General features: G+C 44.7%; 1 protein-coding gene across 1 annotated transcript in view; it reads left to right on the forward strand.

Annotated features, from left to right (window-relative positions):
• The window catches only part of immp2l (inner mitochondrial membrane peptidase subunit 2), a 106395-nt gene that overhangs the window by 5678 nt on the left and 86357 nt on the right, over positions 1-14360 (forward strand). The window lies entirely within an intron of this gene.

A 14360-nucleotide genomic window follows, 5' to 3' on the forward strand; every position in this document is an offset into this window, starting at 1 on the left:
CCTGTTTGAATTATATTGAGCCTTAATTTATAGGGGCGGGGTCACTTGAGTGACAGGTGGACACTGCTGGCTGTCTGCTAGACGTCTACACAGACACAGACACTGACTTTAACTTTGCCGTGTTTGTGTTGTTGGAGCCTTTAGAGGATTTCTTCATGAAAAATTGGACAAACAATCTGTCACTCTGGCTTTTGTGCTATTTTAGGGCTAGTTACTTGTCCCGACTGGCTGGCTTGCCCGTGATTCTTGGTGTTTTGAATGCTACACGAAGGAGGTAAATGTCACTTCCTGTGTCCACTTTGCTGCATGAGAGAACATAAAGATGGAATAATCATGGATTATCCTTCGTGTGGTGGATTATTCAGCAATATGGGAGAAAACACAACGAAAGAAAGTACGAGAGACTAAAACCGTCTGTTAAAGATGGACGAGGATATCAGGCGAGGAAATGGACGTTGTGATTGTTTGCATTCTGTTATCATCCAGTACAGGTGCTTTGTAAGATTAAAAATATCTCTTTTCTACTTGTCTTTACTCGTTTACACTTTGGAAGAAGAATGTCTGAGTTTCCAGCCTGAAGCCCAGGTGTGACGTGGGACTTGATAGTTTGGTTAATTCTGTCATTATGAAGCAGCGGCACTGCTCCTACTGTGACAAACTACGGATAGGATTTACATTCCCATCACGTTCCTGTGCAGCGGTGCAGCAGGAGCCTTAAAAAGTGAGCTCATGTCATCAAACTTTATGTCGCGAACATGCTTCCGGTGCACCTGAACCGACACCAGCTGTGCATCAAACATAAAAGAGAGGGATACAAGCAGGTACAACGTCGTCCTGTCAAACACACCAACATCGTGGACTCTGTGCAGCCGTCACCGCTCATTAGGCAAACCTCGCCCGAGATTTTCTGCATGTTTTTCCGCCTGAACGCGGCGCTGAAGCCTCTCAGACGTCCCTGCAGGCTGCAGAAGTGAGATTTCACACGAGGAAACCGATTCGACTGCTGTTTGATACGTGAGGACAATGCTGTCAGGTTTTCATCTGAGGTGTTTGCTGTGCAGCTTAAAGAGAACTGTCAAGAGGACAAACCGGCTTCTATTATTACATCTCAGTGGCTACGGAGGCTTAGGAGGGCCAAAACAACAATAAATCTGACAACTGAAATAAATTGAAGGAATAGATACAAAAGAAAAACTATGTGAAAATATATGGGGGATAAATAAATTTAAAAAAAAAAGATATATTAAGAGAAAAAAAATGAAAGATGAATGAAGAATAAAAAATGTAAAAAATACAAAGAGAAAAAAGTTATAAATAAGTAAATTAAATAAATGGAACTGAAAAATAGAAATAAAAATGTAATTGCAAATGTCATTAAAAAATTCAAATATAAAGAGAAAGATATAATGACAAGTTAAATGTAAAACTTTTGAAATATAAAGTGAAATAAATAAAAAATAAGTACATTTAAAAAATTATAAAAAATAATAAATAAGTGAATTTAAAACTGTTGAAATATATTGAGAAATATTTTTTTTTAAATGAATTGGTAAATTGAAACAAAATATTAAAATATTTATGAAATACTTTTATAAAATGTAAAAGTATTAATTTTTAAATTTGCAGATATATTTTTTTAAATCAGTATTTTTGTCTTTTATCATTTATAAATTTACTTCTAGTTGTATGTAATTATTTATTTTTTTTACCTACAATTTTTATTATTCATTTCCTTATTGCTTTTGTAACTACTTGAAGGGCAAAGCTGTCAATCAACAAGCTGTGGGCGGGTCTTCCTGCCCAGGCTGAGTAATCAACTCTGTCTCTACGTTTCTATGAACTTACTAACTCTCAGATTTATTCTTCTTATTTATCCCACCAGGGTTATTTATTTAATTTTTTTACAGATGACATTTATGTCCCTCCTCTGCCTCCGTAGCTTTCAGCCCCTCTCTCTCGGGGACTTTGTGTTTTTTGTTGTGTATTTCTGAGAGTCTATTCCTGGCAGTGAGCAGGAGAGCAGCTCTGGACACTTCTTTGACCTGATCTGACGCTGAGAGCTGCTCACATTCGAAGACGACTTCTCCTTCGTCTTTGTGGAGGTAAACACCGAGCAGATGGACAGACACTTAGCATATAGAGCTAAAAAAGGGTTTCTGTAAAGTTCAGATGCAGAAACAGTGACATTTAGACTCTGTGCCCTGGTGGCTTTATCAGCCCCGTGCTCCTCACCCTGCCTCCCCTCTGTTCCTGTTTGTCTTCACATCTTAACACCACCTGTTTACCTGGCAGCTCAAAGGATCCTCAAAGATAGTTCCCTCTTCCACACGTGAAACAGATCGGCATCGGCTCGCCTCATCGCTGGGGATTAACTCACAATCCCTCATAAAGCCACAGCCATCATCCGCCAAGAATATTTAAATTTCAAATGTGCGACAGCTACACTGCGGGGCAGGCAGACGCTGCTTCTAATTGACCCTCATTTTAAAAGGAAGGAGTTGAAGCCTATAGAGTAATATCTTATTTACAGGATGCCTCGTTTCCAGAGGGAAATGATTGTGTTGATGTGTTTCTGAGCGCTGCCATGGCTGTTTGTCATGCTCTCCGTGCAGACCATTACAAACCTGATTGATTTTATGTTCGGCTGTGAACAGAAACATTTGCCTTTGAGCGGCCTCACAACTGGTTTCTACAAAACATCATTTTCTCCAGGACGGGGAGGAAATGTGTCCCGCCGGTTATGAATCGGCATCACGAGAGATGAATCGAGCCCCGGCTCCTGGCTCGCTCTCTTCTTGTTTACGTTGAAGGGTTTGATGACAGCCATCTTGGATCAGCAGGGGAGTTGTGTTGAAGTTTCACAGTCTATGAATATTCATCAGAAACTCAGCCGGCATGGAAACCTTCAAAAGCGGCGAGCTTCATCCCTCTGCGTCGACGGCCTGTCGCATGTTTGCTTTGAGTCGAGGATCTCAGTGACAGCCGACGAGCGTCTGAAGCTCCGAGCTGCTGTTGGCTCGTTCTTGGACAGATGCCGACGCTCTGCTCAGTGAGCGGAGGAAGGCACGAACACTGCGAAGACTGTAGGACTGGGAAAATGTGGGAGAGCGGACACTGAGGAAAACTACTACCTGGTCTGTGTCAGGCCTTTATGTGACAAATGCATTCAGTAACTTAACATTGAACTGTAGTTCCAACAGTCAGAAAGTATTTTTAAACCTGGCCTCTTTTTTTCACATATTTTAGAGTCTAAATGACCTGATGCAAAAAGTGTGTGAATGTCTCTAGCAGATGTCTCTCGTGGCCTGGAGCAGTGAAACAGGCTGTAATGGCTGCAACATCATCCTACCAGCCAAATGCACCCCATCATGTGTCAGGGCTGAGTGATGACTCGTTTAACCATCGTCACTGTGATGTGCACACGTGCAAAAGTCACATCTCAGGATGTGCGATAGTGAAGCTAATGAAGTAAATACATCATGCTGCTACTTTTTCGCTGCTTGGTGCAAAACGAAAGCTCACCAGTTTCTCTGATATCACTTTGGTGCAGCTCTTCACAAGAGCACAGAGTGACTGCTGAGCTGCAGAGTCTGTGTCACCTGCAGCCGAGCATGCGACGCTGTAGATGAAGTGCGTGTATTCCTGTTATCAGCGGCACCTCGTCCTCGGCCGGTTTACGCTGTGGCCACATAAACGGGTCGTTCACGGAGCGGGCGTGCCGCGGAGTGTTTACTGTTAGTGGCTTCACCTGCAGCGCACGCTATGTGAGGTTGTGTGTGCAGGAAGTAGGAGACGGTGAGCTTTCGTTTACAAAATGATAGATGTCAAAATGCTTTGGCTTCCTGAACGATATGAAATCATAAATAAATCTATAAAAATAAATGTCACATATAAAGAGGATCAATGGATGTAAGAGGAGAAAATGTATGCTTGACTGTTTGAGGCTTCAGTCGCATCTGTATAATCTTCAACAGATAAGAACAAACAGTTTTATGGTTCTGAATTCATTTAGCATCCCTGTTAGCATGCTAACATCCCTGTTAGCATGCTAACATCCCTGTGACACTTAACTTTAATAAGGTGTCATTTCAGAGACTCCCTTCCTGTTATTCTTTCCTCTGTTCGTCTTCTCCTCCAAAGTCTCCAGAGATCAAGACAGACGCCAAAAACTCACACTTAATTTTTTCCAGCCGTTTTTTCAAAAATGCTAAAAGACACTGGGGATAAACAGAGAGGAAATAAAGTACAAACTGTTCAGGTGAGGAAATATTAAAAGCCTGTGGGGTTTCTAAAAACATCTCATCCTGAACGAGACGACAAACGAGACCAACAAGAGGAAAAAACAACAATGCAGAAATAACAAGGAGAGGAAGGCAGGCGAATAAATGAGCTGCGTGTTTCAGGCATCAGGAAAGAAGGTGCATGTTTGGTAATGAAGTTATGATGTCTTCTTTGTCTTTACGTCTATGAGCTGAAAAAATGACGGACATATTTGTTGCATTAAAGAAGAAGGTGAACTCTTACAAATTGTTTGTCCCTTGTCAAGAGGTTTTTAGTCCAAACACGTCAGGAGGCGGATGATTAATCCTTCAGGACTTTTTTTAGACGGCCATTATGCAGCTGCCTGACTGTCTCTGTGTTTTCTGTCTGTCTGGGACATTTTTATTTTGGTGATTCGGTCCAATTTAGGAAAGAAAATGTCCTCAATCTCCCCTCCTGCCGTCCATCCTGTTATTCTGCTAACATTTAGAAAAATAAGGCTTCTGATATTTTTCATTTTCCTCATTCAATTCCCATCAGAGGACGAAAGCAAGCGGTGAATGTATCCACAAATAAGTGTTTTATTTGTGAGTCACTACCTGATATATCCTCTTCCTATGTGCCATCAAATATGGCACTTTGGTCAGCTGCCTTAAGTACGGTGGCCGAGAGGTTTCAAAGGAACTTTAAGAAACACAAGTGCAAAAGCTGCAACACAAATTCAAAAAACACAAAGGAAGTGAGCGACAGCAGAATCTCACCGGGTTTAATCTGCTGTCGTGCGTCAGACGGCGGCCGCCTCCCTCAACATAACGAGCTGAGGCGTCTCGCTGCTCAGCTGCTCCTGTTCTATATTTACATCTGGTCAGATTCCTGTTCAGCAGAGCAGGAAATGAAGTATTCACGTCTTCTTACAGTGAAGATTTACAGCCTCAGCGCTAATGCTAATTAGCTAGTAAATAATCGGGTGTACTACAGTAGAGCAGAGAGAGGAGAGGGACCTTATCACGGTTGTTTACCAGCTCGACAGTCAGAATTAATGGATTCTTCTCTACAAGTGACTGTTTTAAGAGTCGGTGTGTGTGTGTGTGTGTGTGTGTGTGTGTGTGTGTGTGTGTGTACACGTTTTGCTATCTTTATTGGGACCCAATTCCATCTGAGCCATCAAAGGAGGACCGTTCTGCTTTAGGAGGACATGTCGGTCAGTGGTCATTAAAGACTAGCTTAACTTTGTCTTGTGTAAAAAAAAAAAAAAAAAAAGTTCTTTATGGTCTTTGGCACTAATATCAGCACTTACACTAAAACTAACTGCACTGCTTTCAGCGTTTACACTACACAGCTAACTAACTTAACTTCCTAAACTAATGTACACTTTGAAAGAACTGCTGCAGTCCCGTTTGAAATCAGCAGCAGGGCGCTTTTAAAAGAATAGATAGAAATGCAAGAGCTGAAAATGTCAATATGTTAATCACATTGTTTAAAATGGAATTATGGGAAAGAGAGTTTGGATCAGGCGCCGATGAGGAAGTGCATTCTCACAGCAGATGGGTTTATTTGGACGGTTATTAAATGTAATGATCTGAAAACACAATCATCAGGAAATCTACAGCTGAACACAGAAAACAGAAACATTTGTTTACACTCCACTTGAAGCCGTATATTAACAAATCAGAGTCCATTATATCTCTTAATACAAACTGTAATTATAGCCCAGATGGAGGAGAATAGCTGGAGTCTCTAATCTATAAGAATAACGTGGAATTCATGCGGGGATCTGAAGCTAATTTCCATTAAGTTGGTATTAAAGCCTCGCTAATTAAAGAGTCCCACAGAGGCCTCGGTCTTAACGAAGGAAAAACACAGTCCACCTCCAGCAGCTCGCCCAGCACAGGTATCTCTGTGAGGGAGATACACTGGGCTGTTCTCTGGTTAAACTGGGAGCACCACACCGGAGTATATATTTGATTTCAGTCAATTATCCTACTTTTAAATAAATTGTTTTAAATGTATATGTCCACTTAATACTTTGACTTATTCAGTGATATTAGCCTTTTGTGAGAGCCGTGAAAGCTTGTCGTGTAATCGTTCCTTCTCCTAAGGACCAATAATCATGCGGTTATTCCACAAAGACGCCTTGTTAGATGATGCAGATGATTTTCCTGGCTGACGGTCGCTTTCCTTTTCAGACTGTTTGCTTCATCTGAGCGTCGAGTTTGTTTCTTCTTCTTTGGATTTTCACTTCTTGTTGAAGTTGTATCTGTAGTCATCCATCTTTTCTTTCTTTGTTCAGCCATAGTAGATTACTGTTTACTCGCAACACTTGCAGAGAGCGGAAAAGCAGCCGCTTAGCTCCGCCTACCCTCTCTGGCAGACCAACCACTGCTGGCTGATGGAAAACGCGTCACTAACTGGGCGCCGCCACAGACACCCAGCCCATAATAATACTATATACTGCAAATGCAAAGGCTTTCATCAGTGGGCCATAGGCTCAGTCACCATGTGTTACCTCATTCAGAGATAGAGAGAGACTTACAGACATTTATTTACATGAACATCTTCATGATTAAATCTCCAAAGGCACCCCTAACTAGTCTGTTTTGAGGTACCCTTTAGTGTCTATTTTAAAGAGGGAGTATTGTGCTGTTTCTAGACATATATATATAATGTGACAGTGTTTGATTTTCAGACGTAACGTGGGGGAAGCATGTTGGGTGAAGTATACGTGGGTAAAGTATGTTGGAGTAATCCCAGGCTTCTCCGCTCGGTCTGCAGGCTGCTGTGAACGCCAGCTTTCACACAGTTGTTTCTACACGAGTCAAGTTGCTCTGTGAGGCTGTCTTAAGGCCGAGCGGTTACATGCTAACATCAGCAAGCTAACTTGCCTGTGTTTGGCAGCTGTAATGTTTACTGTGTCATCTTACCATCTTATTTCAGTGTGTTTGCATGCTAACATCAGGTAATTAGCACAAGGCACAAAGCGTAACTTAAGGCGAAAAACATTACAATTATATTTGAGCATCTGAAGCAAATTTCCCTGCAAGACTTCCCATTCAAATATATGCTTAGTCATATAGCATTTTTATAACATGCTAACATTATGCACTCTTACATCAAAGTGAACACAAAGATAAAACACATGTTTGATAAAGGAGCTGAAGTCATTTCCTCCTCTCTGCTGTGATGCATGCTGGGGGACAGGAAGTGTGTTGGTGATGTTCGAGCACGGTGGATGTTGTTCCCTTCCGGGGATGTGCCGCCTTCTTCTCCCTCATTCCAACATCAAAGCAGACAGTCTGCCTCTCACACACATCTCCTCCCCGAGCGAGCAGGGACTTACCTCCAGGCGTAATATTTCCTCGTCTGTCCGTTTAGCGGCGGCAGATCCCTTCCTCCCAACGCCGTTAGTCGGATGACATATTGAGGGCGCAGTGAAAGCTGTACGTTAAGCTGGAGGGAGTGACACGCTGAAAGGCAGCAGGTGGAGAGAAGAGGGAACAGAGAGCAGTTTCATGTTCCAGCGTGCACACAGCTTTCGTTTGCATGCTTTTTGTTTGTTGTTCAATGAATTTCTGATTATTCAGAGAAAACTTGATGATCACAATACAAAGAGCACAGCTACAGTCATTGTTACTATAGATGCAGCCTACTTGAGAGTAATGATGGTTCTGCAGAAACTCTGCTAAAGAGATGTTGTTATAACTTTAACATAAGTGTAGAGCTTTTAATCGTTGCTGCTGCTGCTGCGTTATATAGAAGTAGTTCCTGTAATGTAGTCAAACACTATTGCAATCTGTATAGATTAATCCGCCGACCAATTTGTGTGTAGCGCCATCTTATGGCCACAACTGCGGCAGCCGCTCCGTGTCTGCTGCTGCCTGCTGCCCGCTGACAGCAGCACAGTGCAGATGTTAGACAGCAGCCTGCAGTCACTGATGAAGGATCATTCATCAGGTCATCTTAACATGATTTAGATTTGACGTATTAGACATCGAGTACGACAACAGCCTGATTACAAAACGGAGACGTGGAGAAAGACTCGACCATCCGCCACGTTTGTGATGAAGTGCTGTGTAATGTAACATTATTCTATTAGCTAGTTAGCTTAATCATTGACAGCTGCATTACAGCGTGCATGTTAGCACTGCTCAAAACCTCTGTGAAAAGTGGCTGCACAGTCTATCAGCAGTCTGTCTGTAAGTGAGGGACGAGAGGGACGGTTCTGGTTTCCGTTCATAGTTGAAGTAGTTTTGATGACGGCTGCATTGAGCTGCGTTGGTTGTAGGCAGGAAAACGCTCCATGTCAGAAGCTAAGGTGGTGGAACACATCAGCCAGCATGCAAGCCCAGAAACCACCGACTACTAACGGACAAAACTGTGCTGCTCTAATCATCTCTGGAAACAGATGTGTGAGAGCTGCTCACGCCAAACGACCGGGAAGCGACAGGTGAACAAAACATAGCAAAATGTCGGCGGCTGATGCGACACCATCGCGTCCTGAAACTTGTCTAGAGAAGGATCGCCTGCAGGATAGTAAAGCTCACTTTACAGGAGCAGCTGATGTATTTGTTCGATCAGCTCTTCGTCTGTCGTTGGTTTTAAACAGACAAAAACGTGATGTTGGATTTGTTATTCCTCTTCTGTATCAGTAGGAACCAAATCAGCAGCAACGTTTATTAAAGACATATTTTTATTGAAGAACTCTTTAAATATTTCTTGTCTTGATTGTGAGTGAGCACATGATTAAAAGAACCTCAAAGCTACATTTAAAGCTGAGAGCTAAATAAGAGACATTCAGTCACTGTGAAAGTCATTATCAATTAGTCGATTCATAATAATATAATAATAATATAATTATATAATCTTCTCTGATATAAATACCTCCAGTCTTGTCTCGAGTCGCAAGTCAGACTGTGAACAATAAACAGAAGTTGCGATGTCAGAAATATAAGGTCAGACACTGAGGACGCATCATTTCACAAGTAAGGTAAGAACACAGACCTTAGAACAGACGTCAAACAGCTGCTACTGTGTGCGTCTGTATGGGCCTCGACAGTTTGTCACTAATAGAAAAAATACGCACTAAAATTGTGCTTAACATATTGTAGAATATCATACGAACTATTGGTTGAGGATTCGTTGCTCAGGCAGAGTCATTGGGAGGTTTGCATGAGAGCTTTTTCTGATTTAATCATGGAGAACGGCAGGAAGTGAGCCGGAGAGGAGTCGACCAGGCAGGGGCACGAACGGGTCACGTGTGAAAGTTCACATTAGTGAAAGAGCCGTACACAGTTTACACTCTAGAGTCATGGTGAGTGAAGCACTTTGCAGCCTCGCCCTGCAGCCTCACCCCGCAGCCTCCCCCTGCAGCATCGCCCTGCAGCATCGCCCTGCAGCCTCGCCCTGCCGCCTCCCCCTGCAGCATCACCCCGCAGCCTCGCCCTGCAGCCTCGCCCTGCCGCCTCCCCCTGCAGCATCACCCCGCAGCCTCGCCCCGCAGCCTCGCCCTGCAGCCTTGCCCTGCCGCCTCACCCCGCAGCCTCGCCCTTCAGCCTCGCCCTGCCGCCTCACCCCGCCGCCTCGCCCTTCAGCCTCGCCCTGCAGCCTCCCCCTTCAGCCTCGCCCTGCAGCCTCGCCCCGCAGCCTCGCCCCGCAGCCTCGCCCCGCAGCCTCGCCCTGCCGCCTCACCCCGCAGCCTCGCCCTTCAGCCTCGCCCTGCCGCCTCACCCCGCCGCCTCGCCCTTCAGCCTCGCCCTGCAGCCTCCCCCTTCAGCCTCGCCCTGCAGCCTCGCCCCGCAGCCTCGCCCCGCAGCCTCGCCCCGCAGCATCGCCCTGCAGCCTCGCCCCACAGCCTCGCCCCACAGCCTCGCCCCGCAGCATCGCCCTGCAGCCTCGCCCCACAGCCTCGCCCCACAGCCTCGCCCCGCAGCATCGCCCCGCAGCCTCGCCCCACAGCCTCGCCCCGCAGCCTCGCCCCGCAGCCTCGCCCTGCAGCCCTCCCTGTGCTCTCCCTGTGTGAACAGACACATGAAACCAGACGGCATCAGTGGATCTGAATGTGTAAACAGGTTTCATTTCTATGTGTGGAGCTGAGCTGGAAGTCCCAGCTGCTCCTCGTCCTCCAACCCGGCGCTGGAAATGAGCTTTGATCCGGGCTAATTCTGCTGCTGCTGGGAGGCTTTCCTCCGGACCGCGAGCTCCCAGCAGGCTTTGTGTCACCGATGTTTTAACACGGTTATGTTAATCGGTCCTGCGGTGGCTCGGCATTAAAACCAGAGTGAAGAATTAAGCAGGAAGAGGCGACACACTGCAGACCTGTTGAGAATCCCTGCTGTTAAACGTCCCTCAGACTGATCGCTCTTTTTGCCCTCCGATCCGTCATGAAGAATTAGCTGCGGAGTTTCTTTCTTTATCTGTGAGTCATAAAAACAAGAACTGGGATTTTCAGAGAAATTTTACAGCTAAATCAATACATGGTTTTATAGAGGCTGCAAATTTACTGCAATACAATACACTGCATAACACCGGCCCCCTAAATCTCCACTTACTGGTTCATTTTCAAGGTAATGATGACAGATTAAGATGACATGGACCTAAAGGACTGCTCACTGAATATTTCCCTGTCAGCTCTGAGCTCTTCCTCTGCGGCTGCTGGAGGAGGTTCCACGCTCACCACAGCTCTGATTACTTTTAGTAATCAGCTTACAGCCTGATGTTCGCAACTTCCCCCATAAATGCTTAAGTAGGTTAAAACACAGATGAACATTTCCAGGCACTTTTTGCCGACTGTATGTTGTTTGCTCAGAGGTTAAAGCGCCCGTGAGGACTTTCTATCTGGTTATGATCCACAAAAGCAAACAGAGCATCAGGAAGAAGACTGATTATTACTTTATATTTATGTTTAATGTGTGTAAGCGTCAGATTAACAGCACGCTGCAGAAACAAAAAGCATTCCTGTCATGTTATTTGACCTTGACTCGTCAGATGAACAGACTACAGACTAACGGCAGGTGGTGCTTTCGACAGGTGGAGTCCTAAAGAACTACACCTTCTCTGGTTTTGTACTGCACCCTGCTCCCTGTGAGTGTCCAGGTCTGACTCTGAGTTTGGCCTCCATGTTGACTGTGATCGATGGACCTGCAGCGTACAGCAGGGTTTTGTATATTTGGTTGCTCATGCAGACAGAAGTTTTATGGTAAAAGAAAAACACGGTCTGAGATGGATGATTAATCCTTCAGGACGTCAGCTGCATGACGGCGGTCTGAAAATAGGCTCACTGTCTGTCTGTGTGTTTCTCTGTCTGTCTCAGATGTTTATATTTTGGTGGTTTGGTCCAGGACCGAACACGTCCTCTATCTCACCTCCTTCCATCCTGTCATTTTAAATTATAAGGCTTCTGATAGTCTAACTTATTTAATTCCCTTTAGAAAACATAAACAAACACTGAGTGTTTTCACAAACATCTGTATCCTCTTATAGTCGTCCTCTGAGCTCCATTTGTGTCCACAATAAACAACAACACATCACTGAGCCACAGTTTAACTGGGGGACACGGCCCTTCATTACCTGCAGCGCTCTGCAGCCGGTTAGCAATAATATATACACAGCATAAGGTTAGACTTTCAAAATAAAACAGGCCAGTTAGCGATATAAAATATGCAACATAAGGTTAGACTTTCAAAATAAAACAGGCCAGTTAGCGATATAAAATATGCAACATAAGGTTAGACTTTCAAAATAAAACAGGCAAGTTAGCGATATAAAATATGCAACATAAGGTTAGACTTTCAAAATAAAGCAGGCAAGTTAGTGATATAAAATATGCAACATAAGGTTAGACTTTCAAAATAAAACAGGCCAGTTAGCGATATAAAATATGCAACATAAGGTTAGACTTTCAAAATAAAACAGGCAAGTTAGTGATATAAAATATGAAAAATTAAATTAGCATTAAAAAATTAAGCCAATAACAAATATGCAACAACAACACTTTCAAAATAAAATGGTCAGCGTAGGAATAATACATCAGCAACGTATAATAATAATAAAATAATAATACATTTTATTTGTATTGCACTTCATATTTAAGTAATCTCAAAGTGCTACAGAGAAGAAAAATAAAACAAGACTCTACACATACAGCAGTGTAGTCACCAATAATCAATAAGCTTGTTAGACTTTCAAAATAAAGCTTCTGGAGAAACATGTCACGTGTTTTGGAGCGCAGCGATATTATCAGGAGGTGAACTTAGTGAAGCTTTAGGTGTTTGTCGAGGTTTAGAGCAAACACTTCACGGTTTGAGTTTGATAATTATCAACACAACAACTATTCACAGTAAACATCGGTGACACATGAAACACAAACGCTTCAGAACAGAGACGTGAAACTGATGATGAGGGTAAAATGCAAAATCACAGCTGAGAAAGTGTTGATGGTTTTAAACTGTGGCGTCTCCGTGCACAGCGAGCAGCTTCACATCCATCAACAATGCAAATGAAAATCAATGAGCGAGGAACAGGAAATCATTGGCTTTCAAATGAGAGCAGGTAGTAATGCCAGTCACACCTGCAGCAGCTGATGGATGAGGAACAAGGACGCAGGCTTCTCGAGGGGAAACAAACACCACTGTCAGAGCAGCTGAGGAGGATCCAGCTCCAAACAGAACACACACACAGGAAGTCTGTTTAACCCTTTGAGCGCTGCAGGAGAGACCAGTCTGACCGGCCTGCGCTCGTATAGTTTCTATTTTTAAACATGCATGAAACATAAACATGAACATAGAACAAGTTAGGTCCGTGTTCAAGGGGTTAAAAACCACACAGAGTGACCTGAGATCGTTCAGACAGTTTAAAGATCCCGGAGGTGAATGAATGTTCTGTAATCAGATAAACGCCTCGTCATCCTCACAGGAAGAGCTGTGACACTGATGCTCTGTGCTGCTCAACAATGTGTTTTAAGGCTAACGCTCTTCCTCCTCTCATCCATCTGCTCTCTCATTGAAATGTCAGCTTCTGAATCATCTTAAATTACAAGTTGTGTTCAGTGCGGCCTGTCCTTCAGCGGCAGGAAGCGGCTCAAAGCCACCAGCAGAGGAGGCAGAGATGAGTGATAGAGCAGCATCCGCCTGTTGCCTCGGCAGCTTAGTGAAGCTACACACAGAGAGGAGGAGGAGGAGGAGGAGGAGGAGGAGGAGGAGGAGGAGGAGGAGGAGGAGAGGAAGGCAGGTTGTCTGGATGCGGCAAGGGTGTCATGATTGACAGAACTGGTGCAGAGCGCAGAGAGAGAGTGGAAGTGGCAGTTTGCGCCAAGAGAGCAGCGAGAAGAAAGCAGCTCAGAGACGGCGGCTGTGAGATTGGACATGACAAGCCCTGATCTGCTTCATATGGATTATTCCTGTTTACACGCCCGCGCTGTGAGCTCACTGAGGAGAATATTTGATGCTAGGAGTTCTCAAACTGCGGGTGATCCCAGTCAGATGCTGCATTAAAGTTTCACAGCGTAGGTGGAATTTAAACACAGACAGCGGAGGCCTGCGTGAAGCCTCCTCTCAGAGATTAGCGGGATAATTCCTCGGCTGATGCTCGGGCTGCCCTCACTGTGCCTTTGTCATTTGTCATGTTTAAAGCGGGGCTGTCGAGGGAGGCAGAGTTTGTTGTTGGGAGGGGGTCGACCAGCCACAGAGTCCTGGTCATATTTCATAGTTTAAGAGGTGCATCGCCTCCAAACTCCCCGCTGTCCGGCTCGGAGGAGAGATAACAGCAGGAGGCTTCACGCACAGTGCTCTGAGGCCGCCTCATCACATGACTGAGTCCAGCTTTCTGAGGAGTGAGGACCACACCCCGGCACACACAAACCCCGGAACACACACCCCGGCGGCGAGGCGGGGAGGTTAGGGTTTGTCGTGTCACAGGCAGAAGCTGAGAGGTCTCACAAACATTTATCTTTATTGACAGCGAGCGGCTGCAGGAGCAGCAGCGGGGCGCTTCTTAGGGGGGATTCTGCGCGCTTGTGAGTTTAGGACAAATACAGATGGATGCAGAGGCTGTTCAACTGTGTGACACTTTGACGTAAAGTAAAAGGCAATAACTTTATCCATGTGGCA

This window comes from Semicossyphus pulcher, unplaced genomic scaffold (genome assembly GCF_022749685.1).
Source record: "Semicossyphus pulcher isolate SPU_LCO1_2020_fin unplaced genomic scaffold, fSemPul1.0.p SCAF_8, whole genome shotgun sequence".
In the NCBI taxonomy this organism is placed as follows: Eukaryota; Metazoa; Chordata; class Actinopteri; order Labriformes; family Labridae; genus Semicossyphus; species Semicossyphus pulcher.